This window comes from Meriones unguiculatus, chromosome 2 (assembly GCF_030254825.1).
Source record: "Meriones unguiculatus strain TT.TT164.6M chromosome 2, Bangor_MerUng_6.1, whole genome shotgun sequence".
In the NCBI taxonomy this organism is placed as follows: domain Eukaryota; kingdom Metazoa; phylum Chordata; class Mammalia; order Rodentia; family Muridae; genus Meriones; species Meriones unguiculatus.
In genome coordinates this window covers 148,588,131-148,614,496 of record NC_083350.1, presented here as the reverse complement: position 1 = coordinate 148,614,496, position 26,366 = coordinate 148,588,131, and the positions used below count along the sequence as shown (strand labels likewise).

Below are 26,366 nucleotides of genomic sequence, written 5' to 3'. Positions count from 1 at the left end.
AAGCTCAAAAAAGAAAAACTGAACAGCTCAGATACTCTGTCAGGTTGATTATCAATTTAATTGAAATTGGGTTTTGTTTTGTGTGGTCAACATTATAGTACTAGAGAAAACATCAACTTGACTAGATTAAAAAGAAAGATGGAAATGGGAGACATAAAATGACAGGATGAAACTAATAATCTCACCTTCTTAAAAAATACCTTATGTGCCCACCTTAGCCTCTCTCTGAAGTACCCACTGCCTGGGTCCTTGTTTTCGTATGAACCTGTTATTCAAGTTTAGGCCTTTCTCTTCTTCCACTTGTATTCACTCACTATTCTTCTTCCTCTGTCTTGCCACCAATATCTTCCCAAGACAGAGATCCACATCAGCAGTTTTCAAAGTGCAGGCCCCAGAGGGTTCAGGAGAACCTTCTCAGAGCCAGCAAACCCAAACGGTTTGCGTGCAGCACTAAGACACTGTCGGCTGCTGCAGTCCACCCTAGCAGGACAGAAGTGTGGTGTGACGACATAAGCTGAGGCTGTGGTCAAACTTTATTAATGACTGTCTTCTTCCCTGCTGTGATGTGAGGAACTTCCCTACTTGTAATGAGAAAAAAGACGTAGCTTCACTTTTGGATGTCTTTGGTGAAGCAGAAAAACTAACTTTATAGGAATACTACTCAGCAATTAAAAACAAGGAAATCATGAAATTTGCAGGCAAATGATGGGATCTAGAAAAGATCATCCTGAGTGAGTTATCCCAGAAGGAGAAAGACACACATGGGACACTCACTTAAGTGGATATTAGACCTAAATCTGTACACTTAAAGAAGGTAAGCAAGAAGGAGGACCCTGGGTAAAATGATCAATCCTCACTTAGAAAGACAAATGGGATGGACATTGGAAATAGGAAACAAGTAACAGGACAGGAGCCTACCACAGAGGGCCCCTAAAGACTATACCTAGCAGTGTATCAAAACAGATGCTGAGACTCACAACCAAACCTTGGGCAGAGTGCAGGGAATCATATGAAAGAAGAGGGAGTTAGTATGACCTGGAGAGGACAGGAGCTCCACAAGGACCAAATATATCTGGGCACAGGGGTCTTTTCTGAGACTGTTTCTTCAACCAAAGACCATGAATGGATATAACCTAGAACCCCTGCCCAGATACAGCCCATCGCAGCTCAGTATTTAAATGGGTTCCCTAGTTAGGGGAACAGGGACTGTTTCAGACATGAACTCAATGGCTGGCTCTTTGACCTCCCCTCCTCCAAGGAAGGAGCAGCCTTGCTAGGCCACAGAAGAGGACATTGTAGCCAGCCCTGAAGAGACCTGATAAGCTAGGATCAGATGGAAGGGGAAGAGGACCTCTCCCCCATCAGTGGACTTAGAGAGGGGCAGGAAGGAGATGAGGGAGGGAGGGTGGGATTGGGAGGGATTTAGGAAGAGGGCTACAGCTGGGATACAAAGTAAATAAACTGTAATTAATATAAAAATAATAAAAATTTAAAAATAAAAAGAATTAAAAGATATTTTTGAGCATAGCAACAACAAAAAGAAATCATAGCCTTAGCACGCTCATCTTTTCTGTGTGACAGAAGTATGGGAGCTTCAGATTTGCATAGTGGACATGTTATGAAAACCTTTATAACTGCATGCTGAAAAACAGGATGGGGCTGGAGAGATGGCTCAGGCAGTAATGCGTATACATCTATATCCCCCACACTTGGGGTTTTGTGAAGTCAGGCACATCCTGGGTGCTTGCTGACTAGACCATGTGGCCAAAATGAAGACCTCCAGGTTCAGGAAAGGTGGGAATTGACAGAGGAGGAAAATCAATATTGGCCTCTGTCCTTTACACTTGCATGCAGGGTACATACCTACACGCACATGAATAATTAAGACAGCAACTTTCTGTTGTTTTTTACCACAACCTAAAAACCACAATGCTTTCGTAGTCTATTAAAGAACAGATATCTTGTGCCAAATCACTCATGTGATTAAGCTGTGAGGTAAAACAGCAGCTTTCCCATGGAGCAATGTTTTTAGAAAATATTCATTCGTGCGTGTGTTATGCGTGTACGCATGCGTGTGCTTCCATGTGCATGTTGTAGTCCACAGGTAGAGGTTAGAGGATAACTTGCAGGGGTCAGTCCTTTCTTTTCACTATGTGGGTCCTGGAGGTGAGACTCAGGTCATCACGGTTAATGGCCAGTGCCTCTATTTGATGAGGCAGCTTACCTGCCATAGCACTATCTTCATTAAAGTGACCAATGACCACATTCTACAGGCATCATTATTTGTGAGACGTTACCTTGACTGGGTTTTTAACATCAAGAAAAATTACTGAGTATTTTCAATGATAAAACTTGAGTTTTCAAGCAAAAGTGAGATTTTATCAACATTGTATATTTGTCTGAGGCTAATACCTAAAGATTTTTCCCACTGATAACTAAAGACTTTTCTAAAAAGTAATGACCTTTTTGGGTTCTTATGTTAAAATATGTATAACATAAATGACCATTCTATGTGTAAACATATAGTTCATTGGCATTGTTATCCGCACCCCAGATTCTATTAGCCTGTCTAACAGTGTACCTATTAACCAGGAACTTTTAATCCTCCTCCTCCTCCCAGAGTTATCCATTCTACTTTCATCTCTGAGTTTGACTCTTTTACATACTTTACACAAATATGATGAAAAATGTTTTTAGGACCTCCAGATAGGACTGGACAGAAATCTTTCTGGCAAGGCACTAGCTTAGAAGCACGAGAGTCTAACTCAATCCCTAGAAACCACATAAAAAAAAAAAATCAAGCCCTGGCACATGCTTGTACCCCAGTGGTGGGAGAGATGGACAAAGGCATATCTCTGTGCTTACAAGGGAACCAGCCTGGTGTTCTAGGGAGGTTCAAGGCTAGTCAGAGGCCTTGTCTCAAAAAAAAAAAAAAAAAAAAAAAAAAAAAGGTAGACAGTGCCTAAGGAATAGGTAAGGTTGCCCTGACCTTGACATGAATGGAACACAGTTATGAATACCAGCACGCACACACAAACGTGTGTGTGTGTGTGCACCCAAATACACATAGGCATGCATACAAATGCACACAGTACCTCTGGGTAGACTTCTAGGCACAGTATAGCCGGGCCAGAAAGTAGTTCTACATCTTAATATCTTGAGAAAATGCCACACTCTTCCACAGCGGCTTCAGCATTTTATATTTCTACTAGCTATGCAAGAAGATTCCAACTTATCTGCATCCTCACAAACATTTTCAGAAAATTTTTTGTACTTCTGTAATCACCTTGGGCTATAACAAGACAGAACAGATTGGACTGGCTTCAACAAAAAAAATATGTTCCCTTAAATTCTAGACACTTGATACCGAGAACAAGATGGCAAGTAGAAGAGGTGTTCTGGTTCCTTTCTGACAACTTGCCCCAGACTAGAGCAGCCTGGGAAGAGGGAATCTCAGCCGAGGAATCGCCTCTATCAGGGCGTATGGTCAAGTTCGTGGGCGCATTTTCTTCATTAATGGCTGATGTAGGAGAGGACCAGGCCCTGTGGTATAGGAAAGCAAGCCAGTAAACTGTAATTCTTTATGGTCTCTGTTTCCTCTGTTTCAGTTCCTGCCTTGAAATGCTGTCCTGATGTCACTGAGTGATGGGCTGTGACCTGGGAATTGTAAGACTAAGTAAATGCTTCTCTGCCAAGTCGGTCAAACTAGGACACAATGTGGTGGGTGGCACACAACTGTAGTCCCAGCACGCAGGAGGCAGAAGGCAAACAGGTCACATGTTTGAAGCCAGCATGCTCTACGTAGCATCTTCCAGACAGGTTTGGGCACCACCATGAGTCCTTGTCTCAGAACTAATGGAAGGAAGAGAACTCAGCAATGGCCTAGCATGCATAGAGCCCTAGGGCTTGATTCTCAGCATCTTCCCACACCCCAAAAAAAGCTGGTTTCCAGTGAAACTTCTCCTGACTTGCAATGAGACCACGTTCATGCTATGTCCTGTCTTCTGTTTAGGCAAAAAGAAATATGCTTGGTGTATCTATATCTTCTTATAAACCTTATAAAAACAAATGCATTTTAGAACAGAATTCTACCCTTACAGCTTCATTTATTGCCTACTGAAAGGCCCTATCACCAAACACAATCACATGAAGGGTTAGGGCTTCAATACATGGATTCTGAGGTACAGAATTTAGTTCACTTGACCTAGTGGTATCTTATCATAGGGTTTTTTTGTTTTGTTTTGTTTTGTTACTTATCTTTTTAATCCTTGTCTAGCCAAGAACTATGTCACAATTTTTTTCGTGTGCTGAGTTTTTACTTGCATACTTTACCTTCTAGAGAAATGACTACGTAAGTTTCACACACATTCTAAAACTGAACTTTCTTTCTGTTGAGACAGGGTTTCTCTGTGTAGCTTTGGCTGTCCCGGACTCACTTTGTAGACTAGGCTGACCTCAAACTCATAGAGATCTGCCTGCCTCTGCTGGGGTTACAGGCATGCACCACCATGCCCATCTTAAGATTTTCCTTTAAAAACTTATTTTCATTTAGTCGTGTGTGTGTGTGTGTGTGTGCATGTGTAGGTGAATGGAGTCCAGCAGAGACTACTGGCTCCTCTGGCATTGGAATTCTCAGCAGTCGTGAACCACTTATCAGGAAGCTGGGGGCTGAGCTTGTGTATTGTAAGAGCAGCACACACTCAACCACTGAGCAGTCTCTCCAGCCCTGGGCCCCTAACTTTGTTTAAACTTTATTGTAATTGTTGCTGTTGAGTTACAGATGTCTTTATATGTTCTGGACTTAAATTCTTTATCAGCTACTGTAATTTCCCCACTAAGGTATATTATTCTATTGATGGCTTCCCTGCTTCACAGATGTTGATTTTGATATGGTCTACTTACTTTTTTTCTTTTATTGTCTGGGATTTTAGTGTCCCATTCATGGAAATGAAGCCAAATCCAATGTCATGAGATTTAATTCCCTGAAGCTGGCATTATAGGCAGTTGTCAGCCACCTAAAATGAGTACTGGTAACACTCCCTACCACCTTTGACTTTTGGTTTTTGGGTTTTGAAACAGGGTTTCTCTGTTTAGCTCTGCCTGTCCTGGGTCCTGTAGACCAGGCTAGCCTCAAACTCAAAGATCTGCCTGCCTCTGCCTTCTGAGTGCTGGGATTAAAGGAGTGTACCGCTATAACTAGCTATAATGAGTCATATCACTGGCTTCATGATTTGTAGTTTTGTGCATACAAGTTTTTCACATCCTTGCTTAGACTTATTCCTTTCTACTTAATTTTTTGGATACTAATATATGCAAATGCTTTGTAAATTTCCTCTTCATATTGCTTATTGGGATTATATTGAGAAACAATGCATTTTTTTTCCTGGCTTTTCAAGACAGGATTTGTCTGTTTGTAGCCCTAGCTGTTCTGGAACTCACTTCTGTAGATTAGGCTGGCCTTGAACTCACAGAAACTCACCTGCCTCTGCCTCTAGAGTGCTGGGATTAAAGGCTTGCACCACCATACCTGGCTTAGGCAGTAGTTTTCAAAATCAACCTTAATAGTTTTCCTTTGGATTCCTGAGACTTGCACTATCCATAACAAAGTTTTAATCTTCCTTTAGAATTTGATGTCCTCTGTTTTTTTGTGTGTTTTTGTTTGTTTATTTGTTTTATGTTGTTGTTTTTTTCTTGTCTTTTGGCTCTGGCTAGAACCTTAAGGACTAAAAAGGAAAGCAAGCCCATAACAAAAGAAAAAAATTGCAGGCATTTGAACAACTAGTATCAGAGCAAATGTAGTCTTAACATATAGAAGAGTCTACTAGCCCATGGAATTACCCGTGTTTGTTGAGAAAGAAAGAAAGAAAGAAAGAAAGAAAGAAAGAAAGAAAGAAAGAAAGAAATCAGGAAAATGGAGGATGATAATGGATTTAAGAGCAGTCAACAGAGTAATTCAACCAATGAGTCCTTTACAGCCAGGACTTCCTTTACCTTGTTACCTAGATCATGGCCTATAATAATAGCTGACTCGAAAGACTGCTTTTTCACAATACCCTAGCATGAGCAGGATAGGGAAAGTTTTGCTTTTTCAGTTCCTACTCTGAACAATAGTGGTCCAATACAAAGATACCACTGGAATGCATTTCCATAGGGAATGTTAAATAGTCCAACTTTACGTCAATATTTTGTACAACAACCATTAAAACAATTTGTAGGCAATTTCCTCAATCTATTATATATCATCACATAGATGACATTTTATTTGCTGATTCTGACCCAGATACTTTAGAGAAAATGTTTAAGGAAACACAAAGAGTTCTGCCTTGCTGAGGGTTACAGATTTCTCCAGAAAAAATATAAAGAGGAGATTCACTTATTTATTTGGGTTTTAAAATCAGTCAACAAAAAATTCAACCACAAAAGGTACAGAACTGTATGGACCAATTGCAAACTCTTAATGATTTTTAAAAAGAAATAGAAGATATTAACTGGCGGAGGTCTACAATTAAATTGAGTTAAGTAATTATTTCAAGCATTACAAAGATATTCAAACTTAAACAGTCCAAGATGTCTAACAGAAAAATAGTTAGCTCTTGTTGAACAAAGACTGCAAGATATATATGTGGACTGAATTGATCCTAAATTCAATTGTATTTTAGTCATTTTGCCTTCAACTCATTCTACTACTAGGCTTATTATGCAAAGGGAAAATAGTATTATGGAATGGATTTTCTTAGCATATAAACAAAGTAAAAAATTGAAGACATATATAGAAAAGATTTTTGAATTAATTATAAAACATAGAATAAAACTATGTCAATTGTCAAGAACAGACCCAGTTGAAATCGTGGTACCTCTTTCTAATGCTGAGATCATGTCATTGTGGGTGATCAATGACATTGGTCATGACATTGTGGGTGATCTTTAGCCTGTCGTAACTACTTGGGATAATAAATATCATAAAAGCAAATGTATTCCGTTTATAAAAAGAACAAATTGGATTTTTTCACATATTGTAAAGAGAACAGCAATTCCAGAGGCACCAATATTTTCTATACTGATGCAAACAAGAAGGGGATGGCAGATTATAAGTCAGGAAAAATAAGCCAGGCGATCAAAAGTCCATATGCCGCAGTTCAAAAATCAGAATTGTATGTAAGCCTTATGGGATTATTAGATTTTCCTGATTCTCTTAATATAATTATTGATTCTTTATGTGCAGAAAGAGTTGTTTTGCATAGGGAAACTGTTGAATTTGTCCTTGATAACTCAGAATTAATCTTGTTATTTATGCAATTACTACAGGCCATCAGAAATAGAAATTATCCATTATATATTACTCACATAGGTTTGCCAGGTCCATTGGCACAAGGAAATGAGAAACTGACCAGCTACTAATAGTGAATGTGTTAAAAGCCTCCACATTTCATGAGAAACATCACGTTAATGGAAAAGGCTTAAAGAAAAAAATTTTGGCAATATCAAAAAAAAAAAATTTAAAATTTGTCCTACGTGTTCTCTATACAACCAAATTCCCTACGGGTAACCCTACGGGTACCAAACAAAATGAAATCAGGCAGATGGATTTTTTCATTTTGCAGAATTTGGAAATCAAAAGTATATACACCATACCATTGACAAATACTCAGGGTTTCAATGGGCAACTATTTCAAGTTCTGAAAAGGCTGATTGTAAAATTACACACTTATCAGAAAAAATGGCAATTATGAAGATACCTGTACAAATTAAGACTGATAAATGCTCCTGCATATGTATCCAATAAAATAAAGCAATTATTTGCAGAACAAGCAGTTATAGAAAGAGCCAACTGTACCTTAAAAGAGATGTTTATTAAACAAAAAGGAAGAGTAAAAAAAAAACCCAGGAACAGACTAAATAATGCTTTGTTATTTCTATATTTTCTTAATGTTGGTGAAAAAGAAATAGCTGCTGAGATACAAAAAACTGAAGAACTAGGTCAACCAATATACTATAAGGATGTGTTGACATTAGAATGGAAACCTGCAATAATTTTGAGATGCGGATGTGGTTATGCTACCGTGAATGACAAAATATGGTTACCAACAAAATTTACAAAGACCAGGGAAAACCTCTTATCACCTGAGACATGAAAGTCTTCACAAAGCAAATAGCCCAGCTGATTCACTTTCACAGAGTGCCTCAATTACTGATTTTTGCAAAATTCTGCATGGAAGTCATCTTCAAAAGAGCTAGCCCAAAGGACAGACAACACAGAAACTAGACAGGCAACACAGAAATTGGAAAGACAACACATACACTGGACAGACAACAGAGGTAATGGACAGAAAAACATACAGGTAGCTTTCTCGGGACTTGGCCAATATTCCAAACTTTCATAGGGCACCCAAAATATATCTTTGCCTGCATGACTTCCCTATTCGCAAAAGGTGGGGAAGATGTCGTCTGTCATTTAGCGTGTTATTTTACTTTAGTATAGCTTAATGTATATTGGTAGAAGTTTATGGTTATTTTGTGTAATTATTGAATAGTCATAAAATTTTAAGCTATTTTGTATTGTATATTGATAGACATTTAAGGTTTTTTGATGGGAATTTAAAGTTATTTTGTTTGACTATTGATGTATTGTGCATAAGTAGCTCATTTAAAAATATGATGTAACGTTTAAATGTTATGGTTCTCATAACTATTCTTTTTTTAAGTAATTAATTTTTATTTTATGTGCATTAGGGTAAAGGTATGAGATCTATTACAGACAGTTGTGAGCTGCCATGTTGGTGCTGGGAATTGAACTTGGGTCCTTTGGAAGAGCAGACAGCGCTCTTAACCACTGAGTCATCTCTCCAGGCCCTCATAACTATTCTTTTTTTTTTTAATTATTTATTTATTTTATGTATATGAATGCTCTGTTTACACACATACCAGAAGAGGGAATCAGATTCCATGACAAATGGTTGTGAGCTACCATGTGTTTGCTGGGAATTGAACTCAGGTCCTCTGAAAGATCAGTCAGTGTTCTTAACCACTAAGCCATCTCTCCAGCCCCATAAGTATTCTTATTGTGTATACACTGTTAATGTTAAAGGAAAGACCTTTAAAAAAACAAAACAAAAAGGGGTATATGAAGTGGAAGTTTCTGGTTTCTTTGAAGACTTGATTGAGTCATATGTTGCTTTGCTAGAAGCTGTCTTATGAGAGGGCATGTGATGTTTTGCTGTGAGCTCTTTTGTGTGAGGGGCCTGACTCTGGCCAGCTGAGAACATCCATGGGTGGACTCTAAGGAGAGGAGATATACAGAGGCCCATGGACAGTGAGACATCACTTTTCTGGATCGACATTGCTATGCTGATTTTCGTGCTTCGACACTTGACTTCACAGAGAGAAAGCTCCAAAGATCTTCTCAGGGAAATCCAGCTCAGTCTGTGGCTTTTGCTGACTTGTCCCGATCTTCTGAATCGTGATGATTCATGTTGCTTCTTGGTGTTGGCCTTTGGACTGGATTACTGGTATCCGGACAGTGAAGAGTGGACTCATCCCAAGGAACTACTTCTAAAAAGGTCTACAAGCCCCTTTCCCTAATAATCTTCTTCCTCCCCTACCTTTAATCAGCAGGAACCCTAAATAAAGTAGGGTTGGTGAACAATATAAGCCTACAGCAGTATGTTGAACAACACACACACATTCTGTCTGTTAAGGACAATGCATTTAATGGGAGCAGTGTAAAAGTACTCTAAATAGGTGTTGATAAAAGTAAGTTTCAAGATTTTGAGTTTAAGATGAAATCTCTAGCACTTATTTTCATAAAATTAAGAGTCTTTCCTGGGGCCTACAAAATGGCTTGGTAGAATTTAATATGGAACAGGAAAAAAAGATCAGATTTTTTTCTTCTGAAAATATCTACAAACTTGAAATTGGCTTTAGTGTTTTTATATTTATTGTGTGTGCAAGCTCACCTGCACACATGCCATGATATTAGAAGACAGATTATGAAGAGTTGGTTGTCCTTCCACCATGTGAGTTCTGGGGCTTAAACTCAGGTTGTCAGGCTTCATGGCAGGGATCTTTACCCAGGGAGCCATTTCAGGGGCCCATGAAATAGGTTTTAAATACACAACACTACCATGGTTTATATTTTCACCTATTTTTGAGGTAGATAATGGTGTTTTTAAAGTTAAAGCTAAAGGAAAAAATATATCCTAATAGATGATCTAAATTGTTTCTTCCCAAGAGGAAAGCAAATTCAAAATATTCTGTTCCTATATTCGTAATATAGTTTCAATAAACCATTTAACACAAAATTCTCTTAATAATACCTCCTAGGAACCTACTAAATATCATGAACTTTCCTTAGAAAGTTCTTCTTTCTAAGGAACTTTCACACCATTCACAAATCCCCTTTGTGAAAAAGAACTAAAATGGAAACATGTGCCACTGAAGTCTTTGCTCTGTGTACGCCTTGGAGAACCCTCCTGAGGTCTCTCCTCCCTGTGCTCCCTACAGTGCTGTGCTCCTTCACCCCTCTGCGGTTGCTTGCTATTGTGTAATTCTCTACATATTAATTTTTCAAATACTTCCAAATAGCAACTTGTACTCTTTTCAGAAAACTTGAAATGAGAGTACAAGACAGTGGCTGACAACCACGTACCTGACAGAGGGTGGTCTTGGCCTGTGGTCCCTGGAATCCATCACCCACCCAAAGGGAGACTCTAGAGGGGGGGTTGTGCCTTGACTTGTCTTCCTCTTTCGTGGACTCTAAAGAAAAAAAACTCAAACATTGCAATTTCTTTTGGTAGTATAAACTTCACAAGTAAATTGAAACCCTCTGACTGCAAACCAACTCATACATTTTCACCCTGCAGATGGCACATTATGAAATCACATGAAGTCACAAAACCCAAATATCTCACACACAAGTTACAAAGCTTAACATCAAGGACCCTGACTTGGTTTGAGTACAAGACTAAAGGAAATCAAAGCAGAATAATCCACCTCACCGTGATTGTCTTTAACTACGTGACTCTGTGAAAAGAAGGTACTTCTCAGGCTGAGAACATCACTATGGTAAATAATATTCTAAACAGAATTGCTCTAGTTTAAAAATGACATGTTAAAAGCCTTCTCTTGCACTGTTAAGAGGACATACAATGCAGACCTCATATTCCTGGGTGTTGTACCTTTATGTTGATGGCACTTGGTTCTTTGATGACAGGATAAAATCTTGGTGTTTTCTTTAGATCTTGTAGTTGGGGCATTTGAGGTGCTCTGTGAGTCCCTGCAGGATGAGTCCTGGGAAAAGCAGGAATTGCAGAGGGCATTGTGCAAGCCACTGTGCTGAAGTCATTTCTGAAAGATCAAACAGCTTCTAAGCTCATTCATCAGTCAAGTCTGCAACATGGCTCTTTAAGTGATTTAGATGCTAAGAAAATATTTTGCCTTGAGAGTAAAGACAAATCTGAAAAACTCCAGGCACAAGAATTTTTTTTTTTTATTGAAACGTTTCAAATATCTTAAAAAGAATTTTAAAAAATACTCGGTAATTAACTGTTGCCTAGTTTTACACCATTCTGTTCTGTTTTACAGTGAACGGGCAAGATGGTTCAGCAGGTAAACATACCTTCCATGGCGGCTGAAGACCCAAGTTCTGTTACAGAACGCATGTTTGCAGGGAGAGAGCAGACTACAGCAAGTTGTCTTCTCACCTCCATAGGTGTGCTGTGGGGTGCGTGCCCCCATACTCATGCACAAATGCATAAATAACACAACTTTAGAAGGAAGGCTTACGCCTCTATCCTCATTCATAATTCCATTTCCTTCCTGCCTGCGCCCTCAGAGATAACCAAACTCTTAAACTCAGTATTCTAATGTTAATACAAATATACAACAATATTATTTTTCCTACTTGATTATATATGAAATCACACTTTATGTATCATTCTCTAGTCATTTGTACTTTACTCGTTTGCCAATCTTGCATTTCTGTACTGAAGAATATGTCATTATATAAACATATCAAATCTACCCATTCTCCTACTGTTTAGACATTTGTTTTTTTCCAAGGTTTTGGCTAATCAGCAATACTACACCAATGTTGCTGAAAATGTGTCTTGTACTGGTGTACCTTTCTCTGGGGTTTATATGAGGACATGCCATCAAAGCAGATCTTCTGACTTTCTCAAGGCTAACTTCACCATTCTACAGTAGGTCTGCAGCTGACACTCCCACCAGCAAGCAACACTACAGACTTCTGCCAATTTCACATCCAAGTCAAAACCAGCTTTTCTTCAGACTTAAGCACTTTCCCATTATAGGATCTGAACGCTGTTTGCATTTCCTGGGTGGTTACCGTGATCTCGAGCATGTTTGCATACACCTACTTAAACTTTCAGAATTCCCCTTCTGTGAGTTTATTACTGACTTCTATTGAGCTGTTTGTCTTGTTGACTTGTTCATAAAACTCTTATGGCAAGAAAATGGCCAGAAAATGACCAGAAAAATGGACCAAGAAGCAGAAACATTCAGGCTCTATTTCTGTGTTTCCTGTGATGCTCACATAACCTTTTTTTCTTTCATTCCATAAATACTATCAAGTACTTGCTATCTGCACATACTTGTGTAGGTCTAAGTCTGTCACGTGACAGCTGAACTTGCCCATGTGCCACTTCTACTCCAGTGATTTCTCTCATGTTCCCATGAGACCTGCTTCTGCTCAGAACCCTGCAGCAGAAAAGCCCATCTTTGCTGATTTGTTCCATCTATTGCTATGCTCCACATCAATCGTGGTTTCCCAAACAGCTGTCCTGCTTCCTTGATGCACAGATTTTCAGGTGTATTTCCTTCTCTCTGAAAGCCCCATCCTTTAAATTGCACATAACCAGTTGTCCCTGTGTCTTTCAATGCCCAGCACAGATGTTGGGCACACGAGACACTTCTTGAGCACCTCCTGCCAGTAGGGTGAGTACGTCTTGTGTCCTCTGTACTTTATCCATTTGTTGCTTCTGTTATAGCATGGATACCTCCCAGAGACCCAGGTGTAAACAGCTTGATACTAAGATTGGCATCATTGGAAATGGTGGAAACTACTACAGCGGTAGAGCTTAGTGAAAGTCAGGTCACATAGGGACAGAGGTCCCTTTTCTTTCTTCACAAGCTACCACCACAGGTCCAAGTGACAATGGACTGGATTCTTAAAACTCTAAGCCAAAATAAACTTCTTCTTATAAGTTTCTCAGATACTCTGTCTTAGTACTAGAAAACTGGGTCATAGTTTCATTTAGCCTACTAATGTTCACTCTTATCTGTCATCTCATTAGATCCCTGAAAAAAGCAGACACAGTCTCATGGAGTACCAGTGTCTGTTATAGTGGCTCTCAGAAGGAATGTTAAACTTAATTCAAGTGGGTTTGTGCTATTTTACATCTGTCAAAATATCACAGAATTTTGAAAATAAGAATGAGCAGATACTAGAAAAATGAGAAATCAAGCACTAAGGTGAAAGAAATACCAAACATCTGGGATCAACAACAACCCGGGCAGTGATCTCTGGGTCTGATTCTCACTTGAACAGCTGGGTTTGCCCAATAATATCTGAAGTAATATACAACATAAGCCCTGGAAATCCTGAGCCTAGGACCCAATAACACTAAATTATTAGAAACATATTAGTAGGAAGTAAGAACATACTTAAATAATAGTAACAAAGGTCAAAGGACAGGGGAGAAGTTTAGGAATCCCACCAATTAGCAGCAATATGACAACTAAAAACAGTGGCTGAAACAGATTACCAAGAAGCAGATCATGAATTCCTTGAGTTTACAGTGAAACACTAAGACTCAGTTATTTTCAAAGGTTGCTGGTATACCAACTTAATATTTTGAAAACTGATAAATTGAGTTACAAGAAACAAGGGTTTGTCACTTAATTTCCTATAAAAATTTAGTTTCGAATTAAACAGAGTTTTCATTGTGAGACAGTCTCACTATGTAGCTCTGCTTAGAATGAAACTCCCTACAAAGAACAGGTTAGCCTTGAACTCAATAGAAATTTGCCTGCCTCTGCCTCTCCAGGGCTGGATTTAAAGATCTTTTTAACCAAATAATTCTGTGTAGGAAATGCAAAAGAACTTGACCAAAGTGGAGGGTCTAGGAAATATTCATGAAGGACTACTATAAAGGCCAAGGAAAACCTGTGTCTGTTAGCCATCATCATCCTGCAACAGATGAGGACGTATTTCCAGAAAAATGATGCAAAGTGAGACCGAGCATAAAGTACCTGAAACAAACAGATGATGAAAGCTAGTGAGATAAAGAAAGAATGTCAAACTACTACCATCCATCAAAATCAGGTGAGACTGGCACATGGCATCCCTTATACAATCTCCAACATTTTATCTGTATCCGAATATTTCGAAAATCAAATGATAAGGCCTTTTAATTACATTTATGCACCTGAGTGTAGGTGTATGAAGTATGGGCTCAGGTGTGGAGGTCAGAGGGCAACATAGGGTCACAAAAGATAAGATTGTTTATTTCATTTTTGAACTTGATTCTACTGTTAGTATTAATTTGATATGCCAGTAGATATAGCAATTTTATGACCTATGATCTATATATGCTTTTTAACTCAAACATTTTTTCAAATTGTATGAACCATTATTTATAATACTTTGTCATAAAATTAAAAAATAGTTCATTTCAAATAAAATACTTACAGCAGGCATTAAAATACTATTAAATTAAGCACATTTAGGAACTGGAGTAATGGTTCAGAGGTTAAGGACACCAGCAGCTCTTCCAGAGGACCCAGGTTCAATTCCTAGTACCTACATGTCAGTTCAAAATCATCTGTAACTCCATTCCCAAAAGATCTGACACCCTATTCTGACTTCCACAGCTTCCATGGGTAGCAAGCACACATGTGGTTTATAAACATACATGCAAATCAAACACATACAGACAAAATAAATAAATTTAAAATATGCATATATAAATAGAAAAAGCACATATGAACATTTTTATCAACTTCTACCCTGGTAGAATAGATTAATATTAATTCCTGTTAATCAAAACTATAGGTCTTATCATATACATGAATGATCCTAATAGTTTTGTTTAGAATAACAAATAAATATTTATTTGAATAAATATTTGAATAAACAATCCAAATATCCACTAAGTGTTAGTCAGACAAACAAAATGTTTATACATACATGGAATACTATCCGTAATAAAAGAGAACAAAACACTGGTCTGTATAATGACCCTCAGCTGTAAGACTGGCTCGTATGAAGGCTTCCACATAGCCACTTATAATGTGATGCACCTATATATTTTCTGGGAAATGAAAAGCCATAGAGAAGCAAGTATGCAGCTGCTGCCAATGACTGAAGTCAAGTGCTGACATCACCAGCAGTGAGCAAGAAGAAACGTTTAGCACGATGGCATTGCTACATACTGGCAGGGTTGCTGATGTGCAACCATAGCATACACTGAAAATCAAATAATAGCCTTAAAGTGGTTAAATTTTTAATGATATGTAAACTATACTTCAAAAAGCTATAAAACAAATCACCCCATCTGCTCTTCAGAACACCATGCTACAAGCCATCTGTCATCCATCCAGAGTTTGAAAAAAGCTTATGAAGGAATAATATTTCATAAGCTAAATAGTGGCTAACAAAATGTGGCCCTAACAGCACCCGGAAGAAAGCTCGCTAGTGATGTGCATCCCCAGATCTCACCTACCACTTACTGAACACGTTTCCCAGCGAATAACCAACACTGGCTAAACTTAAGGGACCACTGAGCCTACTTTTCCACAAGTTGAGATTTTCCAAATCTTCCCCCTCCCAAATCAAAGCACAGCCCAGTGTGACCCCTTCCCGCACTGCTGCTGCCCATGCGTTGGCTTGTTCAACAGCAACACCATATTCACGAGAGCCAGAGGCTTCAAAGGTTTTATGTTCGTCTGGTTTTAAATCAATAAAGATGTCGCTAAAGCCAAGTTCAGCAAATGCCAATGTGTAAATATTTTTGGCTTGTTGGGTCAAGTGACCTCTGTTGAAAGAACTCAGGCTTTGCGTCTGCAGGATGAAAATAGCTTTTAGTCCTAATAATGGAAGGTATGACCAGCTAACAGGTTCACAGCACTCAGAGTCCACCAGTGAGAATATGCTGAGCACGGACTGAACCAAAACAGCAGGTCACACCTGGCTTGGACTTTGCTTGTTGGTTTGTTTGTTTTTAAGTGCTGGGTGGTCATGGAGCATGCCTTTAGTTCCAGGCAGGTGGATCTCCTGAGTTTGAGGCCAGTATGGTCTACAGATCAAGTTTCAGGACAGTCAGGGCTACACGGAGAGACCCCTTCTCAAAATGACAAACAAACAAACAGCATGAGGAACCAGACAAACTTGTACAGTAGAAAACCACAGTTTCTAAGACTTAAGAACATGAAGTAATACCCTAAAGAAGAAAGGACGGGTGAGTGATGAAAGTACATGACCGGGGGCTGAGGATGGAGTAGGGCATTAGTGAAGGAACAGCTGTTTCAAAACAGCCTAACTTATACATAACTGGAGTCTGCAGAGAAAGGAACAAAAAATATTTTTTAACTAAATTAAAAAATTTTTAACTAAATTAAAAAATATTTTTTGTTGATACTGGGTCTTGTTATGTAACCCACACTAGCCTGAAACTGAAGACCTTCCTTCATTAGTGTCCTGAGTACGGGGGGACAGAATACTTATCACACCCAGCTTCATTTAATTTTTTAACTCGAAATCATGGAAGTTTCCTAAGATTTATTTAAAAAAAATAATTAGAATTATGTAGATAGAATTCAATGGCCAGCACTCGGGAGGCAGGAGCAGGCAAGTCTCTGTAGAATGCTCCACATAGCAAGTTCCAGGCCTGGCTCAAAAAAAAAAAAAAAAAAAAAAAAGTTAAATTAGTTTAAATACAAGAAGTAGAGGGTGGGAGTGGGAGGGAATGAGGGAGCAGGATACAGCTGTGATACAGAGTTAATAAAATGTAACTGATAAGAAAAAAATAAAATTATAAAAAAGAATACAAGAAGTATGGGGCTGGAAATATGGCTCAGAGGTTAAAAATACTGGCTGTTCTTCAAAAGGTCCTGAGTTCAATTCCCAGCAACCACATGGTGGCTCACAACCATCTATGAGATATGGTGCCCTCTTTTGGCATGCAGGCACACACACAGGCAAAACAGTGTACACATAATAAATAAATATAAATATATATATATGTATTTAAGAGTACAAGAAATACAAAAAAGGAAACTATGGCGATTATACCTAAATGTCTTTAAATGGGTCATAAAATAATTTAAGAGGAACCAGGCAAAAAGCAATAGAAATTGTACAATCTCAACAGAGAAAACCAATTAGAAAACATTTGCAGTGCTTCAGGTAATTCCTACGAAGCCATCCTGACGACAGCGTACTCCAACTGGATGTGATTGATAGTGCACAGCTGCCATCCGCCACTGAGGAGGCTGAAACAGAAGGACCACCTTAAGGCTAACCTGGGCAACACTGGCAGATGCTGCCTTGATAGAAGATAAGGAAAGCTAGAGAGAAAAAAATATCGTCTGCACTGTGAGACTGAATTTCTGTGACCAAAATCAGGCAAGCAAAAGAGAAGTGGTACAATGGTTTAAAGTGCTAAAAGAAAGAACTTTTGACCCAGAGTTTTACATCCAGTGAAACCACAGGAAGTACTAGCAGATAAGGGAAAATTGAGAGAAATCACCAAATGCCCTAAGAGAGTTGCTAAAGAAAGGACGTTAGTAAATAAGGCAATGATACCAAAAGGAGACTCAGACCACCCCCATGTTTAATAAGTAAAAAGCACAAGGTGTACACCGCCCGATGGGCTTTTAATTGTATGAAGATGTAAGAGGAAAACTATTGTGTAAGGAAATACATGGGAGGGGGCTGGAGAGCTGCCTCTGCAGTTAGGAGCACTTATTGCTCTTGTGGGGACCAGGTTCCGTTCTCAGCACCCACATGGGTGGCTCCAAAAGATCTGATATTCTCTCTTCCCCCGACAGGCACCTTCACAACATGGTGTACACATACATGCTGGGAAAACAACACTCACACAATTCTGTTGCAGAAATAAATCTTTTAAAAAATAAATAGACAGGGAGACAGTGAGATGACTCAATGTGTGGAAATATTTGCTGTTCAAACCTGACAACCCAAGTTCAATCTCTGGACTCCATGTAAAAACAAAACAAAACAAAACAAAAACCCAAATTACCTGTTCTCTTAAGATGAGATAGGAGATAGAAACCAAAGAATTGTCTAGAAGATGGCACAGAACTAGCCTAACGTACAAAGGAAAAGGATGGCAGAAATACGAGATACTCCATCTCAAGGGCAAGGTGAAAAGAACCAGTTCCTGAAAGTTGTCCTCCGACTGACCTCTCCCCTATGTGTCATGGCATGCATGTGACTCTAGACACACATCAATCTCCCTCCCTCTCCCCCCACACACAGAGGGAGAGGGGGGAGAGGGAGAGATTAGAGAGATGAGTCTGTTGGGGGGGGGGGAGATAGAACAAATGGGGGAAATTATTGCAATAGTAAAATAATGTTGCCCATAACCTATGAAAAGTTGTTTCACAAATGCTAGAGCAACCACTAAAATCATTAAACACACACATAGTCTAAATTCAAAATAAATAAAAAAAAAAAAGAAAATTACAAATAACCAACAGAAAGTAGAAAAGGGGAAACAAAAGCAAACAAAAGTCAGGGAGCAGAAACAAAGAAAAACATAAACCTGATATTAAACCTGAGAGAGAGAGAGAGAGAGAGCAACTGTATACATGCATTAAGGTGGAAAGAAAGTGGAATCAGGACAGAGGAGGAATTGAAGGCGAAGTAATGGGGGTGGATTGGATCTAAACACTTTATATCTATATATAAAAAATAAATAAAACATTAAATTAAAAATGTAACCACAGTCAGGCACAGTGGTACACGTCTCTTAATCCTAACACTCTGGGAGACAGAAGCAGATGGATCTCTGTGAGTTCAAGGCCAACCGGGTCTACGATGTGAGTCCTAGACAACCAGAGCTACACACAGAAACTCTGTCTCAAGAAGAAAAACAAACAAACAAAAAATATAACCTCAAATCTCAACATATTTATTATATTAAAAGTATGCCCCCAGAATTTGGGAGGCAGAGGCAGGTGGATCTCTGAGTTCAAGACCAGCCTGGTCAACAGGGTAAGTTACAGGACAGCCACGGTTACACAGAAAAACCCTGTCTCAAGCAAACAAACAACAAAACAAACAAACAAAATAATTAAAAGTAAGCAATCTAAATATGCTGACTAAAAGGCATTAACAGATTGAAAACAACTTCACTTCAAATATGATACAGGAAGTAAAAAAATATTAAAATATATATCACACACCATAAAAAATAATCAATAAAAGCATAGAGTAGCTTGACAAAATCAGAAAAACTAGATTCTAGAGCAAAGAGAACTACCACAAATAAAGAATGATAAAACATCAATAGGAGGGTCAAATTCACTGCCAGACACAATGATCTATGTATGTAATGCATCTGACAGAAGATCTTCAGAAACACAGAATAAAGAGAAAGTGCCTTCAACTTATCCTCAAAAATAAGCAAAAAATAAAAAAATAAACATAGCAAGCAGACAGAAAAGCCAGTTCATCAATACCAACAGCCAACTGAATCAAAAAGATACCATAGAACATTCCACTGAACACAGCATGGAACTCCAGCGGGGAGTGATTTCGAAGCATCTGAGAGGGCTTGGATTTAACCACCAGAACACATATGCATACACACAAGTTAGACTTTCATGGCTATAAAGTCACTGAAATAATGTAAAATATATTCTTTATAATGAAATTGAACTATACAAAATAAGACTGGTATGAAAACAATAGAAAAACTTCCAATTGTTTGGAAACCAAATAACACATTCCTAAATAAAGATAAAAGCTGAAATCTTAAAATATTCTAGAAATCATTACAAATGAAAATTAATAATTATATCAACATTTGTGGCTGCAGCTAATGTAGTATTGGAAAGAAAATAAAGCCTACACTTGGTAATTTAAATTTTTTCCTCAAAAAATTTTATGAAAACCCTCAAGAAATCTTTAAAAACCTATTGAAATAACTGATAGGTCAAAACATTTTTAATTACAAAATATTAGGAACTGAATGAAAATAAAAAGCATGTTTTGCAATTTGTGAAATGCATTTTGCTTAAAAGGAAACTTGCAGCATTGGGTGTTGTCAGCATAAAACTCAGTCCCACTGTCCACTCCAACTCATGCCAAGAACAAAACAAACCATGCCAGGACAGAGAGAAGGGAGCAAGAGCAGAAACTAATGGGACCTCAAGAAAGAGCGAAATAACTCAGAAACACTAAAAAGATGAAATTAAGAAGTAACAGGGATGCAGAGGAGACGACCTGCCTCTGGGGACATAAGCTGGGGCACAGCTGGGCCAGGAGAGGCCTCTGTTCAGTTCTCTACGCTACAAAACAAATGCCAGGAATTTTTTAACCAGCACAGTGGTGCATGCCTGTAGTCTCAGCTTCTCAAGTTGGGAAAGCAGGAGGATGGCTCAAGCCAAAGAGTTCAAGGTGAGTCTGGACAAGATAATGAAAATCCCATCTCACAGTAAATAAGTCATATTATTGTGTGTGCAAAAGTTTTAGCGTCAAGCAAATCAACCTTCTATATGGAACTTGTGGGAATAGAAAACAGGTTAAATGTGACCACTGGGACCCAATTTGCAAAATTCTGACAGTGCAAACTTCCTACAACAAACCCCTTCGCTTCTCCAATAATGAACTGTGAGACACAGCAGACTTTACTACAAGACATAGCAAGAACTTCTCAACTAGAGGGACTAGGTATTTGCAGCTTACATACATGCTGATTAAGAAAATGCCACTGGGGCCACAGAAATGGTTCAAAAGTGCTTGCTGAACAATCACGAGGACCCAGCCAGAACACATGTAAATGCCATCTGGGTGTGAAACATGCCTGTAATTCCACCCAAAGAGGTGGAGACAGATCAGAGTCACTTTTTTAACCATATTCAGAAAAAGTATCATCCTGAGTGAGGAGGTAACTCAGACCCAGAAAGACAAACATGGTATGCACTCACATATAAGTGGATATCAGCTGTAAAGTAAAAGATAATCATGCTACAATCCTACAGTCCACACAGCCAGAGAGGCAAAGGAACAAAAAGGGCTTATGGGATGACGCAAGGATCCCTCTGGGAAGGGGAATGTAATAGACTTCACTGATGGACTGGAGGCGGGTGGAGTTGACAACAGGAGGAATCGTGTAAAGGGATACTGGAAGAAATGACTGAAATGGGGGGGAGGCATTTCCGGATCAAGGTAGAAAGCTAGTGTATTGGAAACTCTGTGAAATCGACAAGAGTAGCCCTAGCAAAGAATTCTAGTAATGGGAGACAAGGAGAATGAATCGGCCATCTTCTCTAGCAGGCAAGGCTTCAACTGGAGGGACTGGGACACCAACCCAGCCACAAACCCTCTGACCTATAGTTCATCCTGCCTGCAGAGTGTTCTGGGACTGGAGCCAAGCATAATTGCCATCAGAGACCAGAGGGACTTCATCTAGCAACGGATGGGAGCACATGCAGAGCTCACTGACAAACATTAGGCAGAGACGGGGGAGTCCTGCAGAGGAGCTGGAGGAAGGCTCGGAGGAACCAGATGGGTCAGGGACACCACAAGAACACAGCCCACAGAATCAACTTGACTAGGACTCATGAAGGCTTGCAGAGATCAGGGAGCCTGGTGGGGTCTGACCTAGACCTTCTGCATATATGCTATGGTTGTTAGCTTGTTGTTCTTGTGGGATTCCTAACGGTGGGAGCAAGGGCTGTCTTTGATTCTTTTGCCTACTTGAGGGATCCTTCTCCTACTGGGATGCCTTGTGTAGCCTCGATGTGATGGTATGTGCCTGGTCTATTGTTGCTTGTTATGCCATGTTTGGTTCATGTCCCTGAGAGGCCTGCTCTGAAAGGCAGGGAGGGGGGTGGTGGATCTGGGAGAGATGGAAGGCGAGAGGAGGGGAAGAAGGGTAAAATGCTGTCTGTAACTCCAGTTCCAGGGGTTCTGACTCCCTCAAACAGAAACAAAACATGCAAAACATCAATGTACATAAAATAAAAAGGAATAAAACATTTGAGAAAGGAAGGAAGGAAGGAAAAAAGAAAAGAGAAAGAAAGACAGACTATAAATAAATCAATTACACTTGCCTGGAAATGTCAGATTCCATTTAGGGCTACTACCTGTATTTGCATTTTCACACAGAGCTGCAGCCTCAAAACAAAAGCGTAAACTCCACAGTGTGTTCTAAGGACTGAGAATTTTAACTAATCATAAGAAGAGAAACATTTCCAACAAACTAAAAAAACTGCCTCAGATGCACACAGAACCAGCCAATTTTGAGCAAGAATGTATCGCTGAGCACTGTGCAGTGCTGGTGCAGTAACAGATGAGGACGCGGCAGTGGTGAGGTTATGTGCCTCGGCTCCGACTAACAGCAATCCCATCGAGGCCTCCTACTGTACAAGACTGCCTCCTGTCAGGTTTGTAGTCAGTGTTTTTGAATTATTCACAAGTTCATTATATATAATACGTGCAGTTTTTAAATTCTAGTATTTCCCAATGCCTAATGCATCCTTTAAAACAAGGTAAAAGTATTCAGACACGAAAGCAGGTGTGCGTACCTTGCCTGGACTGCAAAGGTGCTACAGGAACTTCTCAGTTTGGCTCAAAAGGAAATTCAGGTGTTAGGTTTTCAAACTGCTCTTTACTAACGAGATTTAGCTTCTCAAAGTTCTCAATTTCTTGCTGAAGTAGAATGGAGTAATCTAATTAGTAAACTGGCTAAAAACTGATCAACAAACAACAAATGAGCTTTTGAACATGGCTTAACTCTAAAATAATAGAGATGTTCTGATAAGGAATCTAGCAATATATTTAACAATATTCAAAGATTAAGAGGCATAGAGAACTCTAAAGTATTATGAATATTTTATAATTAAAAACTGTAAGAGCGGCAAATGGTGGGATCTAGAAAAGATCATTCTGAGTGAAATATCCCAGAAGGAGAAAGACAAACATGGGATATACTCACTTATATAGACTTATAAGATATGATAAACATAATGAAATCTATACACCTAAAAAAGATAATCAATTGAGCGGACATGGGGTAAGATGATCAATCCTCATTTAGAAAGACAGATGGGATGTGCATTGAACGTATGACAGGAGTCTACTGAGCGCATCTGAAAGACTCTAACTAGCAGTGTTTTCAAAGCAAAGACTCATGACCAAACCTTTGGCAGAGTACAGGAAATCATAAGAAAGAAGGGGAGTTAGTCTGATGGGGAAAGGATAGGAGCTCCACAAGGACCAAATATATCTGGGCACAGGGTCTTTTCTGAGACTGACATTCAACCAAGGACCATGTATGGATATAACCTAGAACCTCCGCTCAGATGTAGCCTGTGGTAGCTCAGTAACCAATTGGTTTCCCAAAGTGAGGGGAACAAGGACTATTTCTAACAGGAACTCAATGACTGGCTCTTTGGTCTCCCCACCCCCGAAGGGAGGAACAGTCTGTTAGGCCACAGAGGAGGGCTTTGCAGCCAGTCCTGAAGATACCTGCTAAAACAGGATCAGATGAATGGGGAGGAGGTCCCCCCTATCAGTGGACTTGGAAAGGGGCACGGTGGAGATGAGGGAGGGAGGGAGGGAGGGACTGGGAGGGAATGAGGGATCGGGACACGGCTGGGATACAGAGTTAATAAAATGTAACTGATAAAATAAAATAAAATAAAATAAAATAAAATAAAAAAAGATGCTATCAACTAAATTTTTGAAACAAACAAAAAAAAACTGTAAGAGCATATATACTAGTCATTAGTTGAGCATTTATAGACAGGAACGCTGGGCATTATGAATTTACATAGTTATCTAAATATGCCTCACCCTTAAGGGATCTTTTATTTAAGTTCAAAAAAGAAGTATACACATAAAAACAAATGATTATCAGTTGAAATATAAAGAGTGACATTTGGTATAAGATTAAAGATCACTAGAAAAGTATCATGGGAGAGCTGGGACAAAAAACAGTCCCTAAAGGATGAAAATTTACAGTAGAAAAAACATTCTAAATAGGGATTGTAAGCAGACACAAGACACTTAGAAAAGGCACCACATTTATTAGAAAATAATTAGGTAAATGAGAAAATGTGTGTATAACATGGGCAATTACAGGCCTGTTGAGGAACCTGGAGAGAGCTACTTGGAAGTTTTGCTTCATTTTCTAGTGATGGGGTATGCGTGATGGATGATACACTGAGAAGGGCTGGAGATTCACTTCTAAACCCCTCTCACAAGCTCGGCGGACAGAGAAGAAGACTGTCAACCTCCAGCCCGCAGGCTCCTCCTCCTACATTATCACGTACGTGTCCACTGCCCTGGTCTACAAACATGCATTACGAGATGCAGAGGCCATTCACTTCTGTAAGGTAGAAGAAGATCTGGAGTGACTGATTACAAGCTGCTACAGGAAGGTTTACCAAACACCACCTAGATTTCATCCAGGTGGACAATATGCAAAGAGGGCTTGTCAGATGGAGGCAAATTAAAAGCATAATTACAGAGAGTTGTAGAAGTTTGCTCTGAATATCTAGCCACTGAATGTCACGTCTTCAGTCATTAGTTACTACCAACCGGCATCATCTAAATTCTGTTGGTGTTTTAGATGATCTTGCTTACATTTAGAAGGTCAGTGTGTTGGGGGATTTGAAATGTGGAGGAGATAGGGAAGGAAATGGATGATCTATTTCATGGTATACATATAAGGAGTCTCAAAGAATTAGAAATATATATTTAAAGAGCACCTTAAGAAACTATATTAGTTCCTTACTTTAGGCCAAAATTTCCTCTTCCAAAGCCTTTAATAGAGTCTGGGAGAGTTATCTTAGCATGTGTGAAGCACTGGGGTTCAATCCCTAACACTGGGGAAAAATAGGGGAGGGGTTTCTATGTTGTAGAAGGAAGGAAAGAAGGAAAAGATCTGGGCACAAGGGTCTTTCCTGAGACTGATATTCCAACCCAAGACCATGCATGGAGATATAACCTAGAACCCCTGCACAGATGTAGCTCATGGCAGCTCAGTGTCCAAGTGGGTACCCTAGTAAGGGGAACAGGGACTATCTCTGACATGAACTCAGTGGTTGGCTCTTTGATCACCTTCCCCTGAAGGGGGAGCAGCCTTCCCAGGCCACAGAGGAAGACAATGCAGCCAGTCCTGATAAGACCTGATAGGCTAGGGTCTAGGGTCAGATGAAAGGGAGGAAGACCACCCCTATTAGTGGACTAGGAAGGGGCAATGGAGGGGATGAGAGAGGGTGGGTGGGGGCTACAGCTGGGATACAAAGTGAATAAATAAAAAAATAAAAGGGAAATAAAAAGAAAGAAAAAAGGAATTGTTCTTCATTGTCTGTTCCTTATTGTGGCCCAAAGCTCATTATCAACAAGTTCTAATTCAAGTCAATTCTATGTTTATAACATGGGAGACATAAAAACACAATCAACCTGGATATACCCAGGCAGTGTCTGTTCTCTGTTATAATTTTAAAACAATTGATATAAACTAGATTGATAAAAAATTAGTTAAGTGCAGGAATCAAAAGTGTCAATCTAGATAGTAATCAAAACAAGAATGGGGGCTAGTGATCTTTCTCAGTGGGATAGAGTTTGTCCAGTATGAGACCTCAATACAGTTCCCAACAATTCCCCCTTATACACATGGTGAACAGATCCATGTAACTACCTCTCAGAGTGAACACTAGCACTCTAAAAGCATCTTCCATGCCTGTACCTAGCACCCTGCTGTCAGCTTCTCCTTCCCCAATGTTAGCCAGGGAGCTGACTTCATCACCATAGATTCTGGTTTGCCATACAAGACTGTGTGACTCACTTGTGTGTATAATAGCTTACAATGCTACAGACCAAAATCAGTAAGCTACACACAAACCTGGACAAGGCCAAAGTCTGCTCTCGGCATTAACTGGAACACAAGCGCACCCAGTTGCTTAGTAGGACAGCTTCATCAGTGTGACTGAGAACTGAGTGGTTGCCACAGACAACACATGACACTCTTTCACCTCCATCCCATCCCACTGTACAAATACACAATTCCTTTTAAGACCTGTTGTACTGTTACTATTTAGTCCTCTCAGCATTATGGCTATCACAACTAAGTTGCTATAAAGATGTGTTT

At 39.3% G+C, this 26,366-nt stretch overlaps 1 pseudogene; it reads right to left on the bottom strand.

Annotated features, from left to right (window-relative positions):
- LOC110552046 (la-related protein 1B-like) overlaps positions 1–26,366 on the bottom strand; it is an 84,075-nt pseudogene that overhangs the window by 20,812 nt on the left and 36,897 nt on the right.